This window comes from Mirounga angustirostris, unplaced genomic scaffold (genome assembly GCF_029215605.1).
Source record: "Mirounga angustirostris isolate CCGP_5_RB_7025 unplaced genomic scaffold, mMirAng1.0.hap1 SCAF_2, whole genome shotgun sequence".
Lineage (NCBI taxonomy): Eukaryota > Metazoa > Chordata > Mammalia > Carnivora > Phocidae > Mirounga > Mirounga angustirostris.
Genome location: NW_026991710.1, coordinates 85,794,138 through 85,807,862, shown reverse-complemented (window position 1 = coordinate 85,807,862; position 13,725 = coordinate 85,794,138).

The following is a 13,725-nucleotide window of genomic DNA, read 5'->3' as shown; positions in this document are numbered from 1 at the left end:
CGGGGGGAGGGGCACATTTTCCCTCAGAAACAAGCTAACATTAGTCCAGGGCCAGGAAAGTACAAGTATCGATGGTTGATCTCCGGAATTGGACTGGAGTTCCACTGCCCAGGTGTCACTTAACAATTTACATTCCATTTTTCACCCTGAGTCCACAGTACATATCTCTCTGTCATATAATCCCATCTGGCACCCAGCCCTGCTAGCTATCTGTCCTGATGAAAGTTTAAAAATTGAACATTTCTCCCACTTGCAGCTCTGAGCTTGTTTTAGTAGATGAATTGCTCATGGGAGAGGTTTCCTGTTAAATTCCTAGGAACGACCACAACAAAAGAATCTCCTAAAAAATGAAAACGAGAAACCCTGAGGCAGCCTCCCTCCACCAGTTTCCTAAAGCTTCCTCCTATTAAAACCGTCACTATGTTGCATTTATTTTTATTACAAATGTTGGTGAAACTCTGCCAGCAGGGGAGGGGCCAATGCCACTGGCAGGGTTTGTGAGCTCCTTTGGTTTCCGACCAGCATTTCACCCCTGTTCAGACCAGAGGCTTCATTCTGCTGGCCATCATTTGTGGTGTCTGCTGGGTGACTCAGAAACTATCCTTGGGCTTAGCAACAGCAGAATGCAGGTGTTTGGAAAGCATTTTCCTGGGGGGAGAAAATTCAGAGTTTTTATTCACTTAATATTCTATGTAATCTTGGCAATCCTGAAGGAACAGGCACCCTAATTTTAATTATGTACATGAAAACTTCACCCAAGTCAAAAGAAGCGGGGTGGTAGAATTTTTTGGATGATTTTTTGAGAGTGTAATCCCTGATCCTTACATAGTTAAAGGTATAAAAATAAAATAGAAATTAAGTGATGTGGTTATTCCTAAAATTAAGTTGGGCTTCCCGTTTGCCTGGCTGGGTTAAATAGTTTCTTTATCTCCATGAAGAGCTTAAAAATAATGGGCAATGTGCGTAAGGAAATAAAATGTGAAGGTATTATAAACCAAGAGCATAAACTATGTGTGTGTGGTCTACAATTCCAAATTCTGACAATGTCCACAGTGTAAGGGTAAGATGCAGAGAGAATATACAGATGCCTTTGTGAGCAGGAAAGAGGGAAAAAGTCCCTTTTAGTTGGGGGCAAAAATATGCATTTACTTTCAGTAGAAGTAGACACACTTAAATCCCTGCTGAGCGCTGGGGAGGGGTTGGATGAGCTGTCTAGAAAGCATTTTCTCTCTCTTTATAATGTTAGAAATCCTCGGACTGCATTGTGCATTGCAATGCAAGGATTCTGCAGTGTAAGAGCACATCAGGGCATTGAGAAAGGCTTAATGTGTTCTCATTAGAGAAGGATGGGGGAAGGGGGAGGGAGAGGCGCCTTGGGGGATGGAGCTGAGCTCGACCACTCTGGGAAGCATTACAATTTTGTGCCTTCTCACTTCAACTCCCTCAATCCCCTAGCTTTACATAGCTCTTTCACAGACAGTTCAGTAAAATGTCTCCCAAGCCTCGTGTAAAGAGAGCAGTGTTGTATATCCTTGCTTACAGTTTAACAGTTTGTTTGCTTGAGCCTTTTAAATTTTTTCCCCCCTTTTTGGGCTGCCTCCATAAAACTTCTTTTTTACATTCACTTCTAATCAGATGAAAACTAGAAAGGAAAAGAGGGCAATCTGATCGATGAAAGAAAATCTAGATGCTTTTAGAGTTACCTAAGCTCCACAGAGCTGTCAGCATGGGAAGTCCAGGAGGAGCAAAGTGGGCTTTATAATTGAGAGTCTTCATAGCTGGTTTGATAACTGTCATCTTCCAGACTAATTTATTTCATTTTCCTCCTCCAATTTGCTTCTTTTCTAGAAGAAATCAAACACAGCCTTTTCTTTTTTCTTTCTTTCTTTCTTTCTTTCTTTCTTTCTTTCTTTCTTTCTTTCTTTCTTTCTTCTTTCTTTCTTTTTTCTTTCTTTCTTTCTTTCTTTCTTTCTTTCTTTCTTTCTTTCTTTCTTTCTTTCTTTCTTTCTTACTTTTTCTTTCCTTCAGAACATTTTATATGTAATTTGGGGATTTTAAGTTGGAAACAAAAATTTCCACGTGGGAAGACTCCTTCTTAGTAGCATTTCATCTTGTGATGAGCAAGATCATGCATCCCAGAGTCAAGGAATAAGTTGAAGGTAAAGTCCCTCAGGCATAAAATGTTGAAAAAAGGCTGGGGACCCCTTGTATTCGTTCACTACTGTGCCTCCTAGATGGACCGTTGGAATTTTGCGCTGCAGACGCACAGCTAGCCTACTCAGTCTTATGTCATGGGTTTCCCCAGATAGACTAATAACCACAGGAAAGGGTACAGTCTACTCTAAGCCATTTCCTATTTCAATTTGGAAATCTGAACTTACTCTAAAAATGTCCTTCTTATAACTACAGAAATACAGATAATATGTATTCTAACAGAGAAAGCCACCAGAGCAGCTAGTCCTTAGTCATTAAACTGAAATTGAGATCTTTGCCACCTAACTTTGATGAGGTTTGCTTTGATGAGTTTCCTAAGTAAAATCACATAAGAATTATAGTTATTATTATTGCTTATACTGAAAAATAAATAGTTCCCTGCATTTATTTCTTATAAAAAGACCTGGAAAAACTACCAGTCAATCAATGCATATTTCACATTCAATACCCTGGGATTTTCTTCTTGCAATTCATCTAAGATTTTAGTTTGGGGAGAATTAACTAAGAAATGTTTGGTTTGGTTTGGTTTGGTTTGGTTTTGGGGGATGGGATAGGGGTGGCAACTGATTCCAAGCTGAAAGAGAGAGTGCTGAAAACTGTCAGACAAAATTCTAGCCCTATTATATAGGATTGGACAACTGCTCAATTAGATGTTTATGGAAAAGAATGCAAGCATTTGGTAACACAGATTAGAAATGAACCTCCAAGTCTGTTGGCTATTGGCAATAGAAGCGTAATTTCTGTGTTTTCTGAAGGATAGCCATTTTGTATATCTTATTATTAAAACAGCTAAATAGTATCACAGTATGTCACTTTACTTAGGTGGGGTAACTAATACTTTATACAAAGTGTGTACCCCATTTATATGACTGCAGTGTCACCAAAACAATGCCAAACATACAGTTGCCATTAGATCGACAAATAGAATTGGGTTGCATGACATTAGTACTATACATTGTGTATTGCCTCTTGAATTTTTATAATTGCGTATTTCTGTGTTAAATATGTCAAATATGAGTATGTTGGAAGTTTTTATAAAATGGATTAATTTATTTATAATGGTAATAATAAGAGTTAACATGTATTGAGTACCAGGTTTAATGGTAAGAGTTATATATGTGATTTTATTTAGACTACATACAGTGCTATGTGGTAATACTATGACTATTCTAGTTTTAAATTTGAGGAAACTATGGCATAACTAGATCAGATCATTTACCCAAGTTCATAAAGCTTGTAATTAAAGATGTCAGGATTCTAAGCAGGTCCGCTTGACTTCAAGGTTCTGTGCATTATGTTATATTGGTCCATTAAAGATTACGAAATCTCATAAATCATTGATTTTTGCTAGCCATTAGAGTGACTTTTTCTTCAGAAGGTAAACAGAATTTTATAACTGACTGAATGGAAGCTTTTAGCTAATCTATTTTCTTGGATAATCCATTTATTTATTTATTCAAAATGTACAGAGGACCAATTGTCTGGGTAGTGTTATACCGTTTCAGATATCTGCATGCCTCAAATTGAAGTGAACAGCATGAACAGTGCCTGCCTTCATTGTGTTAATATTCTACTAGGACATGGGAGATAGTAATAAAAGTAAACAAAAAAAGAGATTTTTTTGCGGAATGATCCAGTTTGAAGGCAATAAAACAAGATGACACCACAAAAGGTCTGGGTAGGATCTACCTTAGATGGAGTGGTCAAGGAATAGTTCTCTGAGGAAAGTCATGAGAGGAGTGATCTGAATGATAAGGAGCCAGTCACCAGAGTCTGGAGAAGAAAGAAAACAAGTGAACTGGAGGTCTTTGAGTCATAAAAGGAGAGTTATGACCCTGGGAGGTAGAGTTTGGGATGGGAGGATTATTTTGTAAGCCACCATAGCAACTGTGGATTTTATTTTAAGGGCAGTGGGAACCCGCAGAAGGATTTCATGATCTGTATTCTTCTTCTTCTTCTTCTTCTTCTTCTCCTTCTTCTTCTTCTTCTTCTTCTTCTTCTTCTTCTTCTTCTTCTTCTTCTTATTATTATTATTATTATTTTCGGACACTTTCTCTATTGCTATGTAAAAATTCATTTTTGGGAGCAAAAAGATGGAATCAACACCAGAAAACAAAAGCTATATAGATTTTGTACACCTAAATATATGTGTGTTGAATTATATATGATATTGTCATGATGGTATGTTATAACATGTTATGTTACAATCACAGATTGTAGTCAGTGAAGCTCTAAGAGCTAACAACTAAGAGCTTAGTTGTTAAGAATTTGGAGCCAAATTGGGGGGTGGAATCTTTAACACTTTATAGCAGTGTGATCTTGGAACTTTTTTTTAAAGATTTATTTTATTTTATAGAGAGATAACATGAGCAGGAGGGGCAGAGGGAGAGAGAGAGAGAGAGAGGAGAGAGAGAGAATCTCAAGCAGACTCTGCACTGAGTGTGGAGCCCAACGTGGGGCTGGATCTCACAACCCCTAGATCATGATCTGAATGGAAACCAAGAGTTGGACACTTAACCAACTGTGCCACCCAGGTGCCCTGATCTTGGAACTTTTATTAACCTCTCTGAATTCTAGTTTCTTCATTTGTCAGATCAGGGTAACTGTAGACTCTATTGGTCCTACCTCACTGGGTTGTTTTGAGGTGTAAATAAATTTGTAAAATAAACAAAAACAAAAACTTAAAACAGCTTTTGGAACCTTGTAAATACTATAAAAGTGTTTGTTAACTCACATTAATTAAATACAATATAAATACACAGTTACTCACCCCTGAGAACTGAAGAAAGCCTTTGAGAGATCTGAGAGATGGGTTTCTGTCCTGCCTCATCTAGATTTCTCCTTTCCTCAAGCTCTCTGAGTCCTCCGGGGCCTCTTCTGATTGCACCATGCTGATCTGTGCTGGGATGTTCTTTGTTATCTCACGCCCCTCATTGCTATCTCTTAGCAGATGCATTTGTTCTAAGTTGCCATTGAATGCCCAGTTCTTATCAGAGGCATTGCCATGGAGGCCTTGCTACCTTCCAATGGGCTGTGCAGAATTCTGGTTGCCAGCTTCCCTCATTACCCCAGAGATTGCTGTGTGGCCTTGCAGCCATGGAGTTCCTGGGCACAGACTGAATCCTCAGCCACGTCCGTGTTCTGCTGCCCCTGCGTTCTCTCTAGCAACAGGGAGGGATTTAGTCCTCGGCTAGTAGGGAGAGTACTTCTCTGAGCAGAAAGGTCTTATTAAAACAAACTTGCTCCAGGGGCACCTGGGTGGCTCAGTCATGAAGCGTCTGCTTTTGGCTCAGGTCGTGATCCCAGGTTCCTGGGATCGAGCCCCGCATCAGGTTCCCTGCTCAGTGGGAAGCCTGCTTGTGTTCCCTCTTTCGCTCTCTCCCTGTCAAAAACAAAACAAAACAAAACAAAAAACCCCCACAAATTTGCCTCTCGGCAGGACCTAGTTAAAGCCTAAGATTATAGTGAGACTCCTAACTTTTACATGTCACAATGTTACAGGAAATGATCATTTTTATAGAATATAGTGAGAAAAATGGGCATAGCAGTTCAAGGTCTGAGGTGACTCATGCCGAGGAGCTGGCTAACTCAGGTCCCTCCCGCCACGTGGAAGCTGGAATGATCACAGGTGTAACCGATTTACAGCTCACCCATGTATCCCAGCACAAGGGATGGAAGACTCCCCCCTCCAGGATAAAATCCAAATCCTCTGGAATTTGATCTGTCTACACTTCCAGGTTAATTCCTAACTGTTCGATCATTTAAGCATTTAAAGCCCTCACTTTTTAATGACCTCTGAGCCTCTACTTCTTTAATTCCCTTTACTAGAATGCCCTTCACTTAATTTCTTCTGAGTCGGCCCTTATCATCCTTATGTCTCCTTCCCAGGGCCACTGTTTCCAAGAAGTGTCCTGAAAGTCTTCTTTTCACTCCCACATGATCAAGCTGACTCGCTGCCTTCATTTCATACCCTCCAGCACCCTCCCTATTTGTCATAGCTTTTAACACACTGCCTTAAAACAACTATACTCCCTGGTATGCAAATCTTATTTATGAGTAGGGATTCATTTTTGGACCCCTTGAAAAACTGACACACTAATTAGTAAACAGTAAGTGCTCAAATTATATTTGTTGAATGGAAACTTGGATGCCTTACCCTTTCTTTGTAGATTTATTAATTATCTTCCTTGGTGAAGGAGCACAAGGATTTTCCATTAAATCACTTCCTGTCTGTATAAACTACATTTTATGTTTTATTTTTTTGTTATTTTATTTCTTTTTTTTTTAAAGATTTTATTTATTTGACAGGGAGAGACACAGCAAGAGAGGGAACACACACAGGGGGAGTGGGAGAGGGAGAAGCCTCCCCGCTGAGCAGGGAGCCCGATGTGGGGCTCGATGTGGGGCTCGATCCCAGGACCCTGGGATCATGACCTGAGCCCAAGGCAGACGCTTAACGACTGAGCCACCTAGGTGCCCCGTATTTTATAAGTAAAGAAGCAGAGAGGTTGATGATGTGCCCCAGGTCATGTAGAACAGGTGGGGTAAGGCCTGGGCCCCAGAAATTACATCCTCAGATCTAGCAAAACCAGGAATCCTCAAAACCTTAGTTATAATGGTTTCACACATACACACAACAGTTATAGAACTATCCTTTCAAATTACATTAAAGCACACTTTTATATTGGGCAATAAAAGGAAACAGAGAAATAATAAGTATTTTAGTATATTTTTACCTGTTATCTGTTATTCCACTTTTAACATACTAATTAATGTAACTTTAATAATTAGTTTAAAATGATGATCATCCTTTGGATAACTTATAATTGGATTTGAATATTTTATTTAACATTGGGAAATGCTTTTTGAACCTTATTAGTAATACGTTTCACTTTTAAAATTCACAGCCCTCCAAATTTTAAGAAACCTATTTTTATCATTAGAAACGTGGAAATTGATCTTTCTGAATCAAAGAACTGATAATTTTAAAGGATACCTCAGAGAGCAGTGATTAGTAACTTTGCTTTTTAAAGTCTGTTTTCTAATAAGTGATTGTCTTAGTCAAGACATGTTCTGTTTAATTTTATGACTTACTGAAACATTGGCCAAGATTTTTCTCATCCTTTCCTTTTCTCAAATCTATTCATAGATACTAAAATGCTGAGTATAGCCTTTGTGAAGATGAGAATTTCATATTTGGAGTCCAGATTTGAAACATTTATAGAATTAACTTTTTCAGACTTAGGAAATGTTTGATTTTGATATTATCTTTAGGGTGTAGGAATCAATAGTGGCATCTGTAGAATTTATAATTGGCCTGAAAATAAATTTGACTTAGATGAAAATGTCAAATTAGATATCATTATTTTTGGTTTATTTCTTGGCCAAAAAATAAATGTCACTTGCTGTTTAAGAAGCATCTGTATACAAATATATTGAAAATATTTTTAATTTCTTAAGTAAATATCATTCTACTTTAGGTAGAAAAAAATTAACATAATTCCCTTTATATGTCTATTTACTACTGTGCTGTCATTGAAGACTGGAATATAATCTTATTCATATCATAAGTTATTGCTTTTTGAGGTATGTGCTGATAAAATAAAAGCACAAAATATGGACAGAATTATTTTAATAACTTTAATTTACCAGACAAATCATCATAATAACCACACTTTTATTTTTACCCATTCTATTTTTCTTTACTTGTATTCTTGAATTAAAAATAACCATCAAATAATAATAATAAAAATCAACCTGTTTGGAGAGTAAATCCAGACTGGGATGTGAAGCATATGATGCTTATGGAACAAAGACATGAAAATGACTTCAGATGGTGTGAGTCTGTATCAAGAAAAGGTGAGCCTAAATGAGTTGGTCAGTCATTCTCTAGTTATCAATATCATTTGCCATGGGAATAACCATGTAACCCAGTCCCCACTTATTTATTTTACAAGTGAAGCAAATATATTCATAAATACTCAAGTATTTGCTTTAATTTCCTCTTTTGTTTGCTTGTAAGTTGACTTCTTGTTTTTACATTCCCCATCTATTCTCTCAGAGAGTCTGTCAGCTTAACTTCAACATATATCTAGAATCTGATGCGACCACTTTTCCAGCTCCACTGCTATCACCATAAACCATCCCACTATCATCTCTATCCTGGCCTATGGCAGTAGCCCCTAACTGCTCTCCCCTTGTCCCACATTTCCTTCCTTGCCTATAGACATGTCTGCATGGCATCCAGAATAATCCTTTCAAAAGAGAAGTCGGCTCATATTATTCCTCTGTTTTCCTTCCCAGTCCTCCCTACTTTCTCAAAGTAAAATCCAAAATACTTCCAATGGTCTACAAGGTCCTGTATGTTCTTTTTGTTAACTGACACTTACTTACACACATCTTCCCCACATTCCCCCTTGCTCACTTTCTTATAGTCACATGGACCTCATTCTTTCTAGATCATAGCAGTTACATTGAAACCTCATGGGCTCCTCTTTGCACATGCGGTTTCCTGAGATACACACACAGCTATCTCTCTCACCTCCTTCCAGGGTTTGTCTAAATGTCTCATTCTCAGTAAGGCTTTTATCAAGTACCTTACTTAATATTAAAAATATTTCCATCGCAATTAGGAGCTCTTATTCCATGCTTTATTTTGGTGTATGCCACATGTCATATTCTAAGCTACTATATTATGGGGCACCTGGGTGGCTCAGTCAGTTAAGTGTCTGCTTTCGGCTCAGGTCATGATTTTGGGGTCCTGGGATTGAGCCGCGAGCCAGCCTCCCTGCTCAGCAGGGAGTCTGCTTCTCCCTCTCCCTCTGCGCCTCACCACCCATCCCATTCATGCTCTCTAGTGCTCTCTTTATCAAATAAATAAATAAAATCTTAAAAAAAAACAACTACTATATTATTTGCTTTGCTTACTCGTTTTGTTTATGGTTTGTCTTTCCTCATAGAATGCAAACTTCATGAAGACAGGGCTTTTGATCTGTTTTATATTTGTCTGAAACAAATTTAGTGCTTAATACATATTTGTTGAATAAATGAATGGACGAGTCAATGTAAAAGAGAAGACTTCAGAAAGTGAAAATGTCAGGGCGCCTGGGTGGCTCAGTCAGTTAAGCATCTGCCTTCGGCTCAGATCATGATCCCAGGGTCCTGGGATGGAGCCCCACGTTGGGCTCCCTGCAGGGAGCCTGCTTCTCCCTCTGCCTCCCCCCACCCCCTGTGCTCTCTCTCTCTCAAATAAATAAATAAAATCTTAAAAAAAAAAGTGAAAATGCCTGACATAGTTAGAACCCAGTGATGTTTGTTGAATGAATGGGTTCTGTGAACATTCTTTTGAAAGAATGGTTTGTGGAGAATTTTCTGTGAGTTGTTTCAATATGATTTTAAATAATAATTATTTTTAAAAACTGATTATTTGAAATGAAAGTTTAGTTGTTGCCTGTCTTTCTGTAAAAGTCTGTTTGTTATGGCTTGAATCAGGGTACATCAGGAAGATGGAAATGTGATTAATAACGCCTGAATTTTTTTTTTCAGAGAAAACTGAAATGAGGGACTCTGATTCCCTAACCTGCTGCTGAAATTTGCTTTTTCTTGGATCTAGGGCAAAAAGAAACGGGCACACTTGCCTCCCTGCTGCTGCCATGTTAAGCATGCTCACTTCACAAGCTCCTGCAGATGGAAGTGTAATTGTGTGGAAGGTGAATTGATTGCAATTAACCTCAGGACTTACCCTCAGGCTGGGGTATTCTACCTTCTTTTCTAGGAATGTGCCACCAGGGCCATAATACATAGCTGATGAATACATATATCATACAGGGAAACACATATATTATGGGATAAAGTACATAAATCATGTAGAAAAACATGCATTATACTGAGATGATCAAATTATAAATGAAGCACATAAATCATAAGATTACACTGTTGAATTGTATCAGGAAACATAAATTATATAGTGAAATCCCAGGGTCACTGGAGGGTTCACTGAATAATGAAATGAGCTCCTATAACTTAAGGAAAAGTGGAGTAACTCGGTGAAAAATCCATTGTGCATTATGTTGAATATTCCATTTAATCCAATTTTATCTCCTCCACCTCCTGTGCCCAAGGAATCGAGGTGGCACACTAGGAGGCGAGGGGACTAAACAAACAATAAATGCAATATTCAATGATAATGTACTTTAACTACATTCAAAAAATAAAAACTTTCAAATACAGTGCACATCTATAGCTGAATTCTCAAGTCAATGTTGGAAAGGATGGCAGTTCTAAAATCAGGTACAAATAGCAAAAGGGCAATGTCTCGTTCTAAAATGAAGAATGTCTTGAGTCTCAAGAAGATCCTAAAAAGAAAGAGATGAAATTAAGATTGGTTTGCTCTAAATGTAGATAAGCAATTGAAATTTGGATTGATTCATTGCACTGAATAATGAAGAACAAAAACATTTATTTTAAATTATGCATATATAAAGACTTTGCTTACCTTTCCTTGGAGATCATTTTTCACATTTGACTTTTTTTTTTTTTCCCTCTACTTCTCTGTGCCTTTGTTCACGCATGTATTAATAGGATGAAAGAGAAGCAAAATGGAGAAGAGAATTCTTTAACTTAGTTTTGCTTTTTAAAGGAAAGTCACAAGCTGGTAGAGGCCACTCTGTGAGGTTTTAACAGAAGCTCAAGCAAAGACAGACTTTCACACACAATACAGAACAATGATACAAATCAGATCAATCTCACAAAGTTTCTCAGTGCAACGTTCATCCACATGAATTATGTTCTCACTAAAGCAAGGGCCTGGAATTCACATCCATTCGTAACACTGGTGAGTTAGGGTTATGGTCAAAGCCTGGTGTACTGAGGGATTCCTTAGTCATAAACAAAGTGTTTGACCCACTCTATTCCTCAGGGCAATGGAGAGCCCGAGCTAACTGAATTTATACAGTGGGAATTGATAGTTTATTGCTGACCCTGGAGGGGCAGGGGCACTGACTCACATCCTATTTCTGGCTTTTCTTGGCATTTGTTACTGCAGATAAAGGTAGATTGTGTCGAGATGTGCTGCTGGTCCTGGAATACAATTGTGTCAAAATGCAAGTGCTCAATTTAATTTGAACGGGAGCAATAAATTGGCACCCCCAAATACCCCCTGCCTTCCCTAAACATCATATTTTAATTTCTCACTGTTGCTCATGTTTAGTGCTTGTTAACACACCAAAGGATGTTAAAAGATATAAATCCTGGTAATTGTACATTAGTAATTGTACATTAGTAATTGTACATTAGTAATTCAGTAGAAACTGAAGAGCTAAAGACACATAGAATTCCTTTGTTTTCAATGGGAGGTGAAATACAAAATATTAATAAAAATGTAATCCATAAAAATGTTTAGTTTGTTATTTGTACATTCAGCTCTGGCCTGCTAACCCAAACTGTTTGGTCCCCAAAACATCCATAAATGGTTAAATCTTCTCAATATACGTATAATCATTTTACTCTAGGATCTATGTGTTTCATTAGTTGAGGTACACATTTTGCTATAATAAATGTGCTTCAGTAAATGATCTATGCATTTCTTTCTGAAATGTATGTGTTTCACTAGAAAAGGTATGTGTTCATCAACTATGAATAATGTTCCTAACGGCACCACATTATATTACTTGGCTGGTATTAGCACAGCATTACACATCCATTCCCTCATGACCATGAGCACTGCGTCTGCAAGAAGACACACATCAGCCCCTGTCACTCTCAGGTGTCAATGCTCATGTGCATGAACTCTGCCGTCTTGGGAAACACAAATGGGGGGGGGCGGGATGGAGTCATTTTCGAGGTGAATATGTTTGTTAAATGAACAGGAAACAAGGGATTTTTCTAGGCCTGCCCTTTTATAACCCAGAGGAGGAAAAAAATAATGCGACAAAACACAGTTGAGATTTTATTGTTTTTCATAGGCAAACTTCCTTCCATTTGCTTCAATTAAATGTTACTTGGGCAACAAAGGAAAGAATGTAATTCCAAGTGAAACATTAAAACCATTATTTTTTTTTGTTTTGTACTTACGTGACTCCTCTATCAAAATTCCACCCAATTCCTGATTTTAGTGAATTGGCTTCCAAAAATGAAGTGAAATGGTCTTTATAGAGTGAAATGAATTGATTACTTTAAAAGTTAAAGACCTTATCTTTCTGTAAAGGGTGTTGTTGATCACTTATTGATGAGAGGTTCATGTAGTTTATAATTCAAAGGGAAAAGAAAGATTTTTGTAGGTTTAACAAAACATACAGTGATTTACTTCTCAACATACTGAAATTCAAACCAAGCAATTACCCAATTAAACCCGCAATCAATTATTTGTGGCCTCCAAGCTATCTGGGAGTACTAACAAACAAACCCTTAGATTATCTATAGAAATCCTTCCTTCCCCCAGGTGTATGAGTTTCTTCTGTCCAGCTGTCAATGTTTTGAAATGTGCCTGATTCTTAGAAATGTGCCTTTCTTCATTGTGATATACAGCCTGTAATTCAATGCACACGATATTTGTGAATATTGTCATCCCACCAAATGACTTATATTCTGCTCTTCATGTAAATGTGTTAATTATGACAGAATCACTTATTTTTCACAGATGAAAACTAATGTTTTGTATATGAACTTTCCATTTAAAAATCATTTTTCAGTAAACACTGAATCTCTTCTACATATGACATCACATGATTTATTACACGTCTCTATTTAGTGACCTAATTTTCTCTCTACTTTACATCTATCATTGCAGATATTTCTTTCATTTATACCTGCCTTTTACATTTTTTATTTACTGAAGTGACTGAAACCTGGTGGTTATTTTTTACTATTATGGGATTAGGAATTTCTATAGGTCTTATCAGCTGGCAAGTCATTCATCTTATATTTGAGACACTCTGTATGTAGCAATAGTCTATATTAAATAGTTCTGGAATAATTAATTCAGTGCTTTTAGGGAATTGCTACAATTTTTCTACAGTAGAATGTTTTGATGATAACGCCATTCTCATTTTCTGAAGACTGCAAAAATGCACATGTGAAAAAAAGAGAAGATTCTTGACAAAAGCAATCTTTCTGACAAAAATTAGTTTGGCATTAATAGCAGTTGAATCCACCTATGTATAAAACTGGATCAGCCAGTAATATTTTAGGGACACCCAGAAAGCATTATTTAGGGACACCTAGAAATAAAAAAAAAATGTTGGTTTATACATATGGGTCGGACATAATACTTTTCTTTAATGCATGTTGCACTAAATATTGCTTAGTGATTTTGTGAATTAAGTGTTAGTAATACTATAATGACCTTGTCTTGTATTTTCGATAGTTAATAGTTAAATGCTTTATGGTAGCCTATAAATTGTTGCCTAAAAACAGAAGCAGGAAATTGTAGTAAATGTTACTGAAAACTCTCACAGAGAGATTTTGATGTCTATTGAATTTCCCTCTTACTCAGTTGGATTAATATCCTCAGTT